The sequence below is a fragment of the Sorex araneus genome, chromosome 6 (assembly GCF_027595985.1).
Source record: "Sorex araneus isolate mSorAra2 chromosome 6, mSorAra2.pri, whole genome shotgun sequence".
Lineage (NCBI taxonomy): Eukaryota > Metazoa > Chordata > Mammalia > Eulipotyphla > Soricidae > Sorex > Sorex araneus.
The window spans coordinates 79160437-79176621 of NC_073307.1; the positions used below are offsets into that span (position 1 = coordinate 79160437).

Sequence of the window (16185 nt, forward strand, 5' to 3'; positions counted from 1 at the left end):
CCGGGCTGTCCGAGAGGGGTGGAGGAATTGAACCCGGGTTGGCCTCGTGCAAGGCAAATGCCCTACCACTGTGCTATTGCTCCAGCCCTAGAAGACTAATACAGATAGAAATTAGCTAAAGCAGAGAAAAGCAGTGTCATGAGAACTCAATTTTTTCTATTTTCTAAACTTTTCTGTCTGGGCTTGTCTTGGGCAATCAATCACACTACATGATAACTTCCAGATGTGACATACTTAGGGCCTTTCAGTTTCATGGGCCTGAGGGGATAGAGCTTTAAATCCTAGGAATTCCAACAAAAGACTTCAAATCTTACTGACTTGAATCCTAGGGTAGGGTTAGTCTCAATCCACATTCCAAGCACTGAGAGTAAATTAAGAAATTATTTCCTCTATAAGGGGCCAGAGAGATAGCAAAGCAGTAAAGGCACTTGTCTTGCATGCAGCTGACCCGGGTTTGATCCGTGGTATCCTATATGGTCCCCAGAGCACCGTCAGAGTAATTCCTGAGTGAGTGTAGTAATCCCTGAGCATTACCAGATGTGGCCCAAGAACAACATAAAAGAATTTTTTGTCTATGAACAACTAGGGTTCAATTGGAAAAATGGGGGAGATAGATATTAAAGACTAGGTAGACCAAACAGAAGGAGATGTCTAGAAAACATCTTCGCATAAGGGATACATGCAACCATTCACTCAGTATGTATTGATTAGGTGCAAGTATCATTACAGGTATGCAAGGTATATCAGTAAGCAAAATGAATGACTCCTTGTTCTCCTAGAGTTTGCTTGTAGTAAAAAGAAGAGTATCACTTGTATCACTTGTCATCCCATTGACTTTGATTTGCTCAAGTGGGTGCCAGTAACGTCTCCATTCATTCTGTCACGTACTAGTGTAGCCCAATGGTATCTGCTCGCTCCAGGACCATGAAGAGCCTCAAACCATTCATTCAGGGTTTTGACAAAGAAGTATGACCATCTCGTAGGTGGGCGGTAACACAGTCTTTTGACATCCCATAGAATCCAGTCGGTAACAGCTCTAGTCCAGTGGTCATCTCTAAATCGCATTTCATGTCCAGCCATCTGACTTTCGATGCCTTGGCAAATGAGACAGTGTCCCTGATTCTTGATCATCCACAGAGGTCGGAACTTTGGATTCGTTCTCTCACTTGAGTGAAATGTGACATTCCAAGCAGAGCTCTTTCGATTCCTCCTTGGGATATCCGAATAGTGTTCTCGTCCTGTTTTTGTAGGGCCCAAGTCTCTGAAGCATATATTAGAGCAGGAAGAGCAGTGGAATCAAAAAGATGTGCTCAGAGCTGGAGGTTCTTTATCCTTTTAACAACTTCTTCGACTGCTCTCTTCCTCCTGCGCAGTTCTGGCACCAAGTCATTCCTCATGTTGATTGCTTGACCCAGGTACCCATAGCTGCTGCATTCGGAGATGTTTGTTCCATTGAGAGCAAATGGAACATCAGGGACTAGTTCATTTTTCATGAACATTGTCTTGGTGAGATTCAACTGTAGTCCGACCTTTCCACACTCTCGGTCGAAGTCGAACATCATTTGTGCCACTTGGCTAATGTTCGGTGTTATGAGAACGATGAAATCAGCAAAGCGGAGGTGGTGTAGTTGCTGCCCCTCTATCTTCAGTCCCATTCCTTCCCATTCCAGTCTTTGCATGATGTTCTCGAGGGTGGCACTGAAGAGTTTCGGTGAAATGGTATCACCCTGCTGAACCCCTCTCTTTACGTTGATGATCACTTCTTTGTAGAATGGTAGATTCTGGTGGTGAATCCATAATACAGCTAGCTCGCAGAGGATCTTGATGTATTGAGTTTAAATGCCTTGTCTGTGCCCTAGAACAGATGACTGGTTGAAGAAACTTTGGTACATCTATACAATAGAATACTATGCAGCTGTTAGGAAAAATGAGGTCATGAATTTTGCATATAAGTGGATCAGCATGGAAAGTATCATGCTAAGTGAAATGAGTCAGAAAGAGAGAGACAGACATAGAAAGATTGCACTCATCTGTGTAATATAGAATAACAGAGTAGGAGACTAACACCCAAGAATGGTAGAAATAAGTACCAGGAGGTTGGCTCCATGGCTTGGAGGCTGGCCTCACATTCTGGGGAGAGGGCAACTCAGAGAAGGGAACACCAAGTAAAATGTGGTCGGAGGCCATGCGGGGGAAGGGTGATGCGTGCCAAATGTAGACTAGAGACTGAACACAATGGCCACTCAACACCTTTATTGCAAACAACACCTAATTAGAGAGAGAGAATGAGAACAAAAGGGAATACCCTGCCACAGTGGCAAGGTGGGGTGGGGGGAGATGGGACTGGGGAGGTGGGAGGGATGCTGGGTTTACTGGTGGTGGAGAATGGGCACTGGTGAAGGGATGGGGTCTCGAACTTTGTATGAGGGAAACATGAGCACAAAAATGTATAAATCTGTAACTGTACCCTCACGGTGATTAACTAATTAAAAATAAATAAATTTTTAAAAATAATTAATAAATGCCTTGTTTGTCTAGGGCTTCGATGACCGCTTCAGTCTCAACAGAATCAAAGGCCTTCTTTAAATCGATGAACGTTAGACAGAGGGGCAGCTTGAACTCTCGCGAAACTTCAATGAGCTTGGTCACTGTGTGGATATGGTCGATTGTGCTGAATCATTTTTGAAACCTGGCTTGCTCTCATGGTTGTCCTTCATCTAGTGTTCTGCCTATTCCATTCAGGATGAATCGAGTGAACAACTTACAGACAACAGACAACAGGCAGATTGGGCAATAGTTTCTGATGTTGTGGATGTCTCCCTTCTTGTACAACAGAACAGTCCTGTTGGTTTTCCACTGGGACAGAACCTTGCATTCAGTTAGTGTGTGAAGAGCCGAGACACTGTATTGACAAGTACTGGCAGCAGATTCTTCAAGGGTTCAGGTCTGACCTTGTCTGGACCGATGCGGTACACCATCTTTACCAACAAAATGGCGTGTCGGATTACGGAAGGGAGGACGTTGGGAACAACATATCCATTCTGCGGAATTTGGTATGTGGGCAGGTGGATGTGGCTGTCAAAGAGATCTGAGTAGAAGTCGTGGATAATCCTCTCCATTGCCCTTCTGGAAGATGTGATAGATCCATAAGGATGTCGGAGGGCAGTAATCTTGGTCTTGTGGTTGGCAAAGGACAGGTGAGCATTGTGAATACTTTTCCCAGCTTCTGCATTGGCCAACACTGCTGCTCTTCTCTCTTTGAGGTCTTCCTTTATCACTTCTCTGCACAGCTTTGCAAGCTCAAACGTTACCTTGTGATTGCTTGAGGCTCATGCCAAAACACTTGGGCGAATGGGTTCGAGAGTTTCCGAAGACAGGCGTCTGTTTGTGCCTTTCCTACTCTCAGCATTCCTCACACAGTCATGAAGGTGCTGAAGCAGTCGATCATATCCCTCGTCAATGTTGTCAATGATGGCATCTTCTCGTGTTGCCACAATAGTGCCAAAGACCTCCCAATTCTGGGAGCTCTCTCTCTCTCTCTCTTTTTTAATTAAAAAAATTTTTTTTTGACTCACGGAGAGATAGTTACAAGCTTTAATGTTTGGGTTACAATTACACAGTGATCAAACACCCATCCCTCCACCAGTGCACATTCCCCGCCACCGATATCCCTGGTATACTCCCCCTTTTCCATCCTCCCCCTGCCTCCATGCAGACAATATTCCCCATACTCTCTCTACTTTGGGGCATTATGGCTTGCTACACAGACACTGAGAGGTCATCATGTTTGGTCTGTTATCTACTTTCGGCACACATCTCCCATCCCGACTGATTCCTCCAGCCATCATTTTCCTAGTGATCCCTTCTCTATTCCATCTGCCTTCTCCCCACCACACATGAAGCAGGCTTCCAGCTATGGGGAAATCCTCCTGGCCCTGGTATCTACTGTCCTTGGGTGTCAGCCTCATGAGATGTTATTTTATACTCCACAAATGTGTGCAGTCCTTCTATGTCTGTCCCTCTCTTTCTGACTCATTTCACTTAGCATGACACTCTCCATGTCTATCCATTTATAAGCAAATTTCATGACTTCATCTCTCCTAACAGCTACATAGTATTCCATTGTGTAGATGTACTAAAGTTTCTTTAACCAGTCTTCTGTTCTAGTGCACTTGGGTTGTTTCCATACTTTGGCTATTGTGAACAGTGCTGCAGTGAACATATAGGTACAGATGTCATTTCTACTGTGCTTTTTTGCATCCTCGGAATACATTCCCAGAAGTGATACTGTGTGGTCATATGAAAGCTCAATTTCTAGTTTTTGAAGGACTGTCCATATTGTTTTCCATAAAGGCTGGGCCAATCGGCATTCTCACCAACAATGAAAGAGCGTCCTTTCTCCCCACATCCATGCCAGCACTGGTTGTTTTTGTTCTTTTGAATGTGTGCCAGTCTCTGTGGTTTGAGATGATATGGGAGTTCTCTTAAACTTAAATTTTGCAGTCCTTTCTCCCCACTCTGTGAAGCAGAATTTTGCACGAAGGAGACAGCCTCCTTCATGCAAAAAAATTAAAATAAAATAAAATAAAAAGAAGAAGAGTAAACCATTGAAAACCAAGAAAATAACAGAAAATTTGGTTCTAGCCATTTTCTGGGCTCTAGATGTTTGTTAAACGAATAAATACATGGAAATGAGAAAAGGTGAATTTTCCATCTAAATTCTACCTCATGGGGATGAGGAATTCCCAAATGGTATATAGAATAGAACTTAGTAGATAAAGAAGCAAATTAATCCCTGAGGTCAAAGAAAGTGGTAATAAATAATTTCATCTATCCTGTGGACCTACTGTCTAGTGATATGACATTCTTTGACAAACATATGAAAAATTTTTAAATAGATATGAAAAAGAAATTCTACAATAGTCTTTTTGTGAGGTTAAAACTGAATGCCTCTTAAATATAGTTTTTCAGATCTTTCATGGAATTCCTTACTTGACTGTCCCAGTCTGAAGAGAACTGTTCTTATTCTAAGAAAATATAAGAGCATGAAGTCACCCTGTTTTGCAATCAAAATTCCCTAACAGCCAAATATGTTTAAATCCAAAAATCTCCCTCCCAAAGTGAGATCATGGATGGTATGAGTACTTGCAGCTAAGTTAATAAACTTTCAGAAAAAGAATTCTAAAATAACAGTCTCAATGTATATATCCTCCTTTGAAACTGAATCAAATAGGTCACTGCTCCCAGTGCAAAGCACAGAGAATCTTTCTTAGCTTTAAACCAGGCCTGAGGGAGAATGAGATTTAGACTTGCAGGAAATACACAAGGGGTTGCAGTGGAAAATAAGCCTGGAAAAATTAGCAGGGGAAACCATGAAGATATACAACATGAATAAAATTTGTCTGTTGGGTTTTCTTTTGGTGTGTGTTGGGGAGACAGCCACACCCAGCCACACCCAGCACTCATTATTTATTCCTGGCTTGGTGCCTAAGAATCACTCCTAGGTGCTTACAGTGGTAGGAATCAAACCAGGGTCAGCATCGTGCAAGTGCCTTAAACCCTTATATACTACTCAGAAGTTTTTCTTTGTATCAAGAGCAATATGAAGGTTGTTAAACAGATAATACATGGGAATTTGTATTTGGAATCTATGGTAGATAAAAAGCGGAAAAAATGGCAAAGTCAAGATAAAAGTAGTTCTTTGAGGAGGCTCTTTTGGTAGTCTGTGTAATAATGATAAATTGAGATGCTATGAAAGAGATAAATAGAAAAGGACAAATCCAGAACTGTTTAGGATAAAAAACATCAGATTTTCAGGACACAAAAACTATGCACACTTTACAGTGTTTACAGTGTCCTGAGTCAGCATTGTCCTAGCCAATTAGAAATGACATTTTGCAAATAATGAGACATGAAGTTCCCATGCAGATGGACTCTGCCTAATATGCCAGGTATGGCCAGAAAAACAACATTGATCAGAACTTTGACTACATATTCCAACTGTTCATCATCAGCAACAGCAGCGTCAGCAGAGCACCATTTCTTCATATGGATGGCCCCTTTATATCTGCATTTGTCAGCACAGTAGGGATTGATTTCAAAATGAAAATTGTACTCAAAATTTGTTTTTAAAAATCAAGCTTCATATTTGAGAAACACCTATTGAACATAGCCATTATTTTGTGCTTTAAGAGTATCCAGTAGGCCCAGATCCTACAGCCACCATGCTGACTCATCCATGGGCCCTACTCTACCAACTCACAACTAAATCTCGGAGGAAACGCAAATCAAACAGCTAAAACATGGACATACCAATCTCCCCAGATGAAAAACTCCAGGTGCCCTTGGGAGGTGGAGGGCCAATTACCCAAGCAGCTGAAGCCCCAGCAGCTGAACCAATGTAGCCATGCCAAGAACTCAACTGCACAGCTTCACTAATAATCTCTGCAGAGACACCAAACTAAAAAAGTTCAAGCATCCCAGTTCCAAACTGAAAACTTTGGAGGTTTTTTTTTTTGTAGTGTGGCCTTGCAGCCTCTCCCCAAACCCATACTTTTGGAATCCCTGGCAGCCATGTCACACCCCAACAATAGTGACCCTGATATAAACTATGGATATTAGCAACAAAGCTTCAATAGTGATTTATCAATTGTAACAAATTTAGCACACTAATGCAATGTGTTAATAATGAGAAATTATGGAAACTATTTTTATTTGTTGTCAATTTTTTATAAAATTTAAATGGTTGTAAAAATAATTTGCAAATTGACTTGTATCACTTGTATCACTTGTCATCCCGTTGCTCATTGATTTGCTTGAGCGGGCACCAGTAATGTCTCCATTTGTTTTGTCGCATGCTAGTGTAGCGTCATGGCTTCTACTTGTTTGAGGAACACGAAAAGCCTCAAATGATTCGTTCAGAGTCTTGATAAAGAAATCTGACCATCTCATAGGTGGGTGGCCAGTCATTCTTTTGACGTCCTGTAAAATCCAGTAGGTAAAAGTTCTAGTCCAGCAATCGTCTCCAAATCAAATTATGTGAGCAGCCCATCTGATTTTGACACGTTGGCAAACAAGACAGCATCCCTGATTCTCAATTGTCAATGGAAGTCAGAACCCAGGATTCCTTCTATCACTTTAGTGAAACGTGATATTCCAAGCAGAGCTCTTTCGATTCCTCTTTGGGATACCTCAATAGTGTTCTTATTCTGTTTTCACAGGGCCCAGGTCTCTGAGGCATATGTTAGTGCAGGAAGAATAGTGGAGTTGAAAAGATGTGCCCAGAGCTGGAGGTTTTTGATCCTCTTAACAACTTCTTTGATGCTCTTGAAGGCGTTCCATGCCACTCTCCTCCTCCTGCTCAGCTCAGGTGTTAGGTCGTTCGTCATGTTGAGTTTTCGACCTAGGTACACATAACTGCTGCATTCGGAGATATTTGTTTCATTGAGAGCAAATGGAATATCAAGAACTATTCTGTTTCTCATAAACATTGTCTTTGTGAGATTTAGCGGCAGTCCAACCTTTCCACACTCACAGTTGAAGTTGGCCAGCATTCGTGCTGTTTGGCTAATGTTTGGTGTTATTAGAACGATGTCATCAGCGAAGCGAAGGTGGTGTAATTGCCAACTATATATATTCACTCCCATTCCTTCCCATTCCAGTCGACACAAGATGTGCTTGAGGGTGGCACTGAAGAGTTTCAGTGAAATGGTATCGCCCTGTTGAGCCCCTCTCTTTATGTTGATGATCACTTACTTGTAGAATGGTGAGATCCTAGTGGTGAATCCGCAATACAGCTCACGGAGGATCCTGATATACTGAGTTTGAATGCCCTTTTTGGCTAAGGCTTCGATGACTGCTTCAGTTTCAACAAAATCAAAGGCCCTCTTTAAATCAATGAATGTTAGAGAGAGTGGTATCTTGAACTCTTACAAAACCTCAATGAGCTTGGTCACCATGTAGATATGGTCGATTGTGCTGAATCCTTTTAGGAACCCAGTTTGCTTGCATGGTTGTCCTTCGTCTAGTGTTGGTATACAACATCCCGTAATCTCAGGCCTAGCTAGGCCTGGATGTAAACAGTTGAAATCTCAGGCCTAGCTAGGCCTGGATGTAAACGGTTTATGTTTTGGTTACTGTAACTTTAAATGGCGGTTACTGTTTCCGTTGGTTGATTTGCATATTTGCCTATGTGGCTGAATATGATTGGTTTGTATGTTAATTTTATAAATAAAAGGAGGTTGAACAGGCTGCTCTCAGGCAGGCCATAACAAAAAACCTCCAGAGGCAGTCCTGTGATCCTCCACAAAAGATATATTTATTCTCCAAGTAAAGTGCCTCTGACTCTCCGGTAAAATTGCAACATTGTTGCAACAGTCTAGTATTCTGCCAATCCTATTCAGGATGACTCGAGTGAATAATTTGTAGACAACAGACAACAGACAAATCAGGCGATAGTTGCTGATGTCGTTTATATCTCCCTTGTGAAACAGAACAGTCCTACTAGTTTTCTATTGGGATGGAACTTTGCATTCAGACAGGTAGCGTGTGAAGAGCTGAGCCAGTGTATTGATGAATACTGGAGGCAGATTCTTCATGTGTTTGGGTCTGACCTTGTCTGGACCAGGTACTGTATGTTTCTTTATGTTTCTTTACTTAATTTGCAAATTAAGGAAAAAAAACTACAAATAAAACCCACCAAATAGTTTGTTAACATATGTTCTTCCGCCACAAGAAGTTAGAGGGAACAGTACCAGGACATCAGGGCAGGTGCTCGGACCCTGGAGGAACCCTTTCTTCTATAAGGTACTTGCCTAATCCAGAACCACATTTCTTCACCACTCTGTGACTCATCATATACATACAAAGACATCCTAACTAGGCTTCTAACCACACAAAAATGCACAGGCAACAACCCTAAACAGAAAAGGTGATGATGGTAAAACAACAGGCTTAGTGAAGGAAGAAGCTAGCCCAGATGACCCAACAAATAATGACAAACTATATGACCTCTACTTACTCTATAAGTAATTTAGAATAGAATTGTTAAGGATGCATAAGGAGCTCAAAGAGACAATGGAACACACCTCCAATAAAATGCAAGAGGATATGAGAGCAGCAATGAGGAAAAGGCAAATGAAAATACAAGCAGAAATGATGGATCTGAAAAACCTGGTAGGCAAAATGAAGAATTAATTCACTGGAGGCCTCAGAAGCAGAGCAACAGCTGCTGAGGATAGAATCTGTAAGCTCCAAGATGAGGTACAGAGAATCTCCAGACTAGAGCAGAAGATGGGAAAGAGTCTCAAAATAAACCAGTAGATGAAAAGAGAACAGGATCAAGTGAAGAGGAACAACATAAGAATCACTGGAGTACCAGAGGGGCAGGAAGAAAATCCTGATGAAGAAACATCTGTCAAAGCTACCACTGCTGAGAATTTCTCAGAGTTGAAGAGTGCATGTATCTAAATCCAGGAGGCCCAAATCCAGAAGGGTACCAGTTGGGTTTATTTTTTAGATAAAAAACGATTCAGAAAGTTCATAGACACAAAACTGTTCTTATAAGAGGAATCAAGTGGGCTACTTTAAGATAAGACAAGTTCTACTTTAAGATAAGACAACTCCTACATAAAGATGACACAAATTTCCATCACAATAATCACTCTCAATGTTAATGGACTAAATGCACCAATCAAGAGGCAAATAGTGGCAGAAAATTGAACCAAACATTCTGTTGCCTACAAGAAACATATCTGAACAATCAAAGTAAACACAGGTTCAAAGTCAAAGGTTGGAAAATGATTCTCTAAGCAAACAACCTTCTCAAAAAGCCAGGGTAGCCATACTAATATCAGACCACATAGACATAAGGCTGAAGAAGAATATAAGACATGGTGAAGGTTATTTCTTAATGATCAAGATTTGGTACGACAAGAAGAACTCACACTCCTAAACGTATATGCACCTTATAAGGGACCAGCAAAATACTTGAAACAACTGCTAATAGACTTGGAGACAGACATTGATAGAAACACAATAGTAGTTGGAGAATTTAACACCACCTTATCACCTCGATAGATCAATCAGACTAAAGCTCAGCAAGATACTTTATTTGAGGGAAGAAATGGAACAGATGGGGTTAGTAGATATATACAAGACTTTTCATTCCTGAAAATCTTAATACACATTCATCTCAAGTGCACATGGGACATTCCCCAAGATAGACCACATGCTGGGCCACAAAACATACCTTTTCAGACCATGATGGATTGAAAATAGAAGTGAATCACACACAGAAAGAGAGAATCAAATAAATACCTGGAAATTAAACAGCTCACTACTGAAATACCAGTGAATTAGACAGGAAATTAAAGAGAAAATTGAAAGATTCCTGGAAACAAATGAGAATGAGGACATGAGCTACTAAAACTTGTGGGACATAGCATAAAGCAATGTTAAGAGGAAAGTTTATAGTTCTGCAAGCATTCATCAGGAAGGAAGAAAGGTTCCACATCAATAATAAGGAAGAAAGGTTCCACATCAATAATTTAACTTCACAGCTGTTGGAAAATTATCAACAAAAGGAACCTATACCAGGCAAGAGAAGGGTAATAATAACACTTAAAACATAAATCAATGGAGTTCCGTCTGTGTGTTGGAGTGGACAAAATGGCGAAGATCGCCAAGACTCACAAAGATATTGAAGCTCAGATTCGAGAAATTCAAGGCAAGAAGGCAGCTCTTGATGAAGCTCAAGGAGTGGGCCTTGATTCTACAGGTTACTATGACCAGGAAATTTATGGTGGAAGTGATAGCAGATTTGCTGGATATGTAACATCAATTGCTGCCACAGAACTTGAAGATGATGATGATGACTACTCATCTTCAACAAGCTTGCTTGGTCAGAAGAAGCCAGGATATCATGCCCCTGTGGCACTGCTTAACAATATTCCACAGTCAACTGAACAGTATGACCCATTTGCTGAACACCAGCTGCCGAAGATTGCAGATCAGGAAGATGAGTACAAAAAGCACAGGCGGACCATGATAGTTTCCCCAGAGCATCTTGATCCTTTTTCAGATGGAGGGAAGACCCCTGATACTAAAATGAATGCTAGAACGTACATGGATGCAATGCGAGAACAACATTTAACTAAAGAAGAGAGAGAGATTAGGCAACAACTAGCAGAAAAAGCTAAAGCAGGAGAACTAAAAGTCGTCAATGGAGCAGCAGCTTCCCAGCCTCCTTCAAAGCGAAAATGGCATTGGGATCAAACAGCTGATCAGACTCCTGGTGCCACTCCAAAAAAACTGTCAAGTTGGGATCAAGCAGATACAATAGGACATACCCCTTCCTTGAGATGGGATGAGACACCAGGCTGTGCAAAGGGAAGTGAGACTCCAGGAGCAACCCCAGGCTCAAAAATCTGGAATCCTACACCTAGTCACACACCAGCAGGAGCTGCTACCCCTGGACGAGGCGATACACCAGGCCATGCGACACCAGGCCATGGAGACGCAACTTCTAGTGCTCGTAAAAACAGATGGGATGAGACACCTAAAACAGAACGAGATACTCCTGGACATGGAAGTGGATGGGCTGAAACACCTTGAACTGATAGAGGTAATGATTCAATTGGTGAAACACCGACTCCAGGGGCCAGTAAAAGAAAGTCCCATTGGGACGAAACACCAGCAAGTCAGATGGGTGGAAGCACTCCTAACCTAGAAAAACACCTATCGGCACACCAGCCATGAACATGGCCACCCCAACTCCAGGTCACATAATGAGCATGACTCCTGAACAGCTTCAGGCATGGCGATGGGAGAGAGAAACTGATGAGAGAAATCGCCCCCTTTCTGATGAAGAGTTGGATGCTATGTTCCCAGAAGGATATAAGGTACTTCCACCTCCAGCTGGTTATGTCCCTATTCGAACTCCAGCTCGAAAACTGACAGCAACACCAACGCCTTTGGGTGGTATGACTGGTTTCCACATGCAAACTAAAGATGGGACTATGAAGCGTGTTAATGACCAACCATCTGGAAATCTTCCATTTTTAAAGCCTGATGATATTCATTTCTTCGATAAACTTTTGGTTGATGTTGATGAATCAACACTTAGTCCAGAAGAGCAAAAAGAGAGAAAAATTATGAAGTTGCTTTTAAAAATTAAGACTGTATAGGGAGCCATTTTACCTTACTGATCTTATCCTGTCACTATTTGTTTAATCACTAGCTAACCCCATGCCACACCTAGCCAAGGTTGCCACTCCTAATCTTACTGATCTTATCCTATCAGCATTTGTTTATTACTAGCTAAATCCCGTGCCACACCCTGCATTTCTATTGGGGGTCCTGGCACCACCTCCTCCCAACATGGAGGTATAAATACGTAACTGCCATAGAATAAATGCCTTTTCTCCCTCCTCCGGGCTCTGCATCTGTTCTATCTGTTCTTTCGGCTGTGCCCTACGAAGGGTTCTCCCTGCTGAACAGAACGAGACCTCCACATCGACTTCTACAAGAACGCCTCCAATGAGAAAGGCTGCATTGTGTCAAATTACTGATAAAGCACGTGAATTTGGAGCTGGTCCTTTTTTTAATCAGATTCTTCTTCTACTGATGTCTCCTACATTTGAAGATCAGGAACGTCATTTACTTGTGAAAGTTTTGACAGAATATTGTACAAACTTGATGACTTAGTTCAATCTTACGTGCATAAGATCCTTGTGGTCATTGAACCGTTATTGATTGACGAAGATAACTATGCTAGAGTTGAAGGCAGAGAGATTATTTCTAATTTGGCAAAGGCTGCTGGTCTGGCAGCAGACCATGAGACTATATATAGATAACATGGATGAGTATGTCCGTAACACAACAGCTAGAGCTTTTGCTGTTGTAGCCTCTGCTCTTGGCATTCCTTCATTGTTGCCCTTTTTAAAAGCTGTGTGCAAAACTAAGAAGTCCTGGCAAGCAAGACACACTGGCATTAAGATCATACAGCAGATAGCTATTCTTATGGGCTGTGCCATTTTGCCTCATCTCAGAAATTTAGTGGAAATCATTGAGCATGGTCTTGTGGATGAACAGCAGAAAGTTCAAACCATTAGTGCTCTGGCCATTGCTGCCTTGGCTGAAGCAGCAACCCCTTACGGTATTGAATCTTTTGATTCTGTGTTGAAGCCTCTGTGGACAACATAGAGGAACGGGTCTGGCTGCTTTCTTAAAAGCTATTTGGTATCTTATTCCTCTCATGAATGCCGAATATGCCAACTACTACACTACAGAGGTGATGTTATTCCTTATTCGAGAATTCCAATCTCCTGATGAAGAAATGAAGAAAATTGTGCTGAAGGTGGTAAAGCAGTGTTGTGGAACTGATGGTGTAGAGGCAAATTACATTAAAACAGAGATACTTCCTCCTTTTTTTAAACACTTTTGGCAACACAGAATGGCTTTGGACAGATGAAACTACTGACAGTTAGTTGATACCACTGTAGAGTTGGCAAATAAAGTAGGTGCTGCAGAAATTATACCAAGAGTTGTGGATGATATGGAAGATGAAGCTGAGCAGTACAGAAAAATGGTGATGGAGACAATTAAAAAAATCGTGGGCAACTTGGAAGCAGCAGATATGGATCATAAACTTGAAGAACAATTGATTGATGGTATTCTTTATGCCTTCCAAGAACAGACTACTGAGGACTCAGTAATGTTGAATGGCTTTGGCACAGTAGTTAATGCTCTTGGTAAACGAGTTAAACCTTACTTGCCTCAGATCTGTGGCACAGTTTTATGGCGTTTAAATAACAAATCGGCAAAAGTCAGGTAACAGGCAGCTGACTTGATCTCGCGAACTGCAGTTGTCATGAAAACTTGTCAAGAGGAAAAATTGATGGGACATTTAGGTATTGTCTTGTATGAGTATTTGGGTGAAGAATATCCTGAAGTATTGGGCAGCATTCTTGGAGCACTGAAGGCCATTGTAAATGTAATAGGTATGCATAAGATGACCCCACCAATTAAAGATTTACTGCCTAGACTTACCCCCATCTTAAAGAATAGGTATGAACAGTACAAGAAAATTGTATTGATCTTGTTGGACGTATTGCTGACAGGGGTGCTGAATATGTATCTGCAAGAGAATGGATGAGGATTTGTTTTGAGCTTTTAGAGCTCTTAAAAGCTCATAAAAAAGCTATTCGTAGAGTCACTGTCAATACATTTGGTTATATTGCCAAGGCCATTGGTCCTCATGATGTATTGGCTACACTTCTGAACAATCTCAAAGTTCAAGAAAGACAAAACCAAGTTTGTACCACTGTAGCAATAGCTATTGTTGCTGAAACATGTTCACCCTTCACAGTACTACCTGCCTTATTGAATGAATACCGAGTTCGTGAACTGAATGTTCAAAATGGAGAGTTAAAATCACTTTACTTCTTGTTTGAATATATTGTGAAATGGGAAAGGACTACATTTATGCTGTGACACCCTTACTTTAAACCATTGAAGATGCTTTAATGGATAGGGATCTTGTACACAGACAGACAGCTAGTGTGGTGGTGCAACACATGTTGCTTGTGGTATATGGATTCGATTGTGAAGATTCCCTAAATAATTTATTAAATTATGTATGGCCCAATGTGTTTGAGACGTCTCCCCATGTAATCCAGGCAGTTATGGGAGCGTTGGAAGGCCTAAGAGTTGCTACTGGACCTTGTAGAATGTTGCAGTATTGTTTACAGGGATTATTTCACCCAGCCCGAAAAGTCAGAGATGTATACTGGAAAATTTACAAGTCCATCTACATTGGTTCACAGGATGCTCTCATGGCACATTATTCAAGAATCTACAATGATGATAAGAACACCTATATTCATTATGAACTTGACTATATCTTGTAATTGTTTATTTTGTGTTTAATGCACAGCTGTATCACAACTTAAACTTGCTTCAATTTGGTGATGTAAACTTTTAAACATTGCAGATCAGTGTTAGAACTGGTCATAGAGGACGAACTAGAAATCCAGTAGCATGATTTTTAAATAATCTGTCTTTGTTTTTGATGTTAAACTGTAAACGCCAGTAATGACCAAGAACACAGTGATTATACTATGCTGGAGGGATTTCACTTTTAATTCATCTTTATGAAGATTTAGAATTCATTCCTTATGTTTAAAGTGAATGTTTAATTGAGAAATAAACATTTGTGTACAAAATGCTAAAAAAATTAAAAATAAAAATAATAAACATAAATCAATGAGCTGGAATAAAAAAAAAGTCCAAAAGATAAACAAAACCAAAAGCTGGCTCTTTGAGAAAGTAAATAATATCAATAAATTATTAATAAGACTCACAAAGAAAAGGGGGACATCACAACAGAAGAATCACCAGAGATTACTTTGGAAATATTTATAGCAAGAAACAAGAGAACGTTGAAAAAATGGATAACTCCTGGGTTTCTATAACCTTCCAAGGCCGAACTAAGAAGATTTGGAATACCTGAACAGACCTATCACCATAAAGGAAATTGAAATGGTAATCAAAAGTCTTCCAGAAACAAAAGCCCAGGCCCAAGTGGACTCACTGGTGAATTATTTCAAACCTTTAAGAGAACCTACTGCCAATCCTTTTCAGGCTTTTCCAGAAAATTAAAGATACAGAGACACTCAGTTTCTATCACTGTGTTACCCAAAGCAGACAGAGACACCACAAAAAAAGAAAATTACAGACCAATATCCCTGATGAATACAAACATAAAGATCCTCAACAAAATACTAGAAAATAGAATCCAACAACTCATAAAAAAGATCATACACCATGACCAAGTAGGATTCATCCCAGGGATGCAAAGATGGTTTAGCATTCTCAAATTAATCAAAATAATATACCATATCAACAAAAGAAAAGACAAATCCATGTGATCATATCACTTGATACAGATAAAGCTTTTGACAAGATCTAACCCCCATTCATGATAAAAACTCAACAAAATGAAGTTGAAGGAACTTTCCTCCATATAGTTAAAGCCATCTACCACAAACCCACAGCAAGTATTATTCTCAGTGGGGAAAAATTAAAAGCCTTCCCTCTAAGATCCTGGACAGATAAGGATGCTCACTTTCACCACTTCTATTCAATATAGTACTGGATGTATTCGTCATAGCAATAAGGGAAGAA

At 40.7% G+C, this 16185-nt stretch overlaps 1 pseudogene; it reads left to right on the forward strand.

Annotated features, from left to right (window-relative positions):
* The first annotated feature begins 10668 nt into the window (after positions 1–10668).
* Positions 10669–15179, forward strand: LOC101540096 (splicing factor 3B subunit 1-like; annotated as a pseudogene).
* The last annotated feature ends 1006 nt before the right edge of the window (positions 15180–16185 follow it).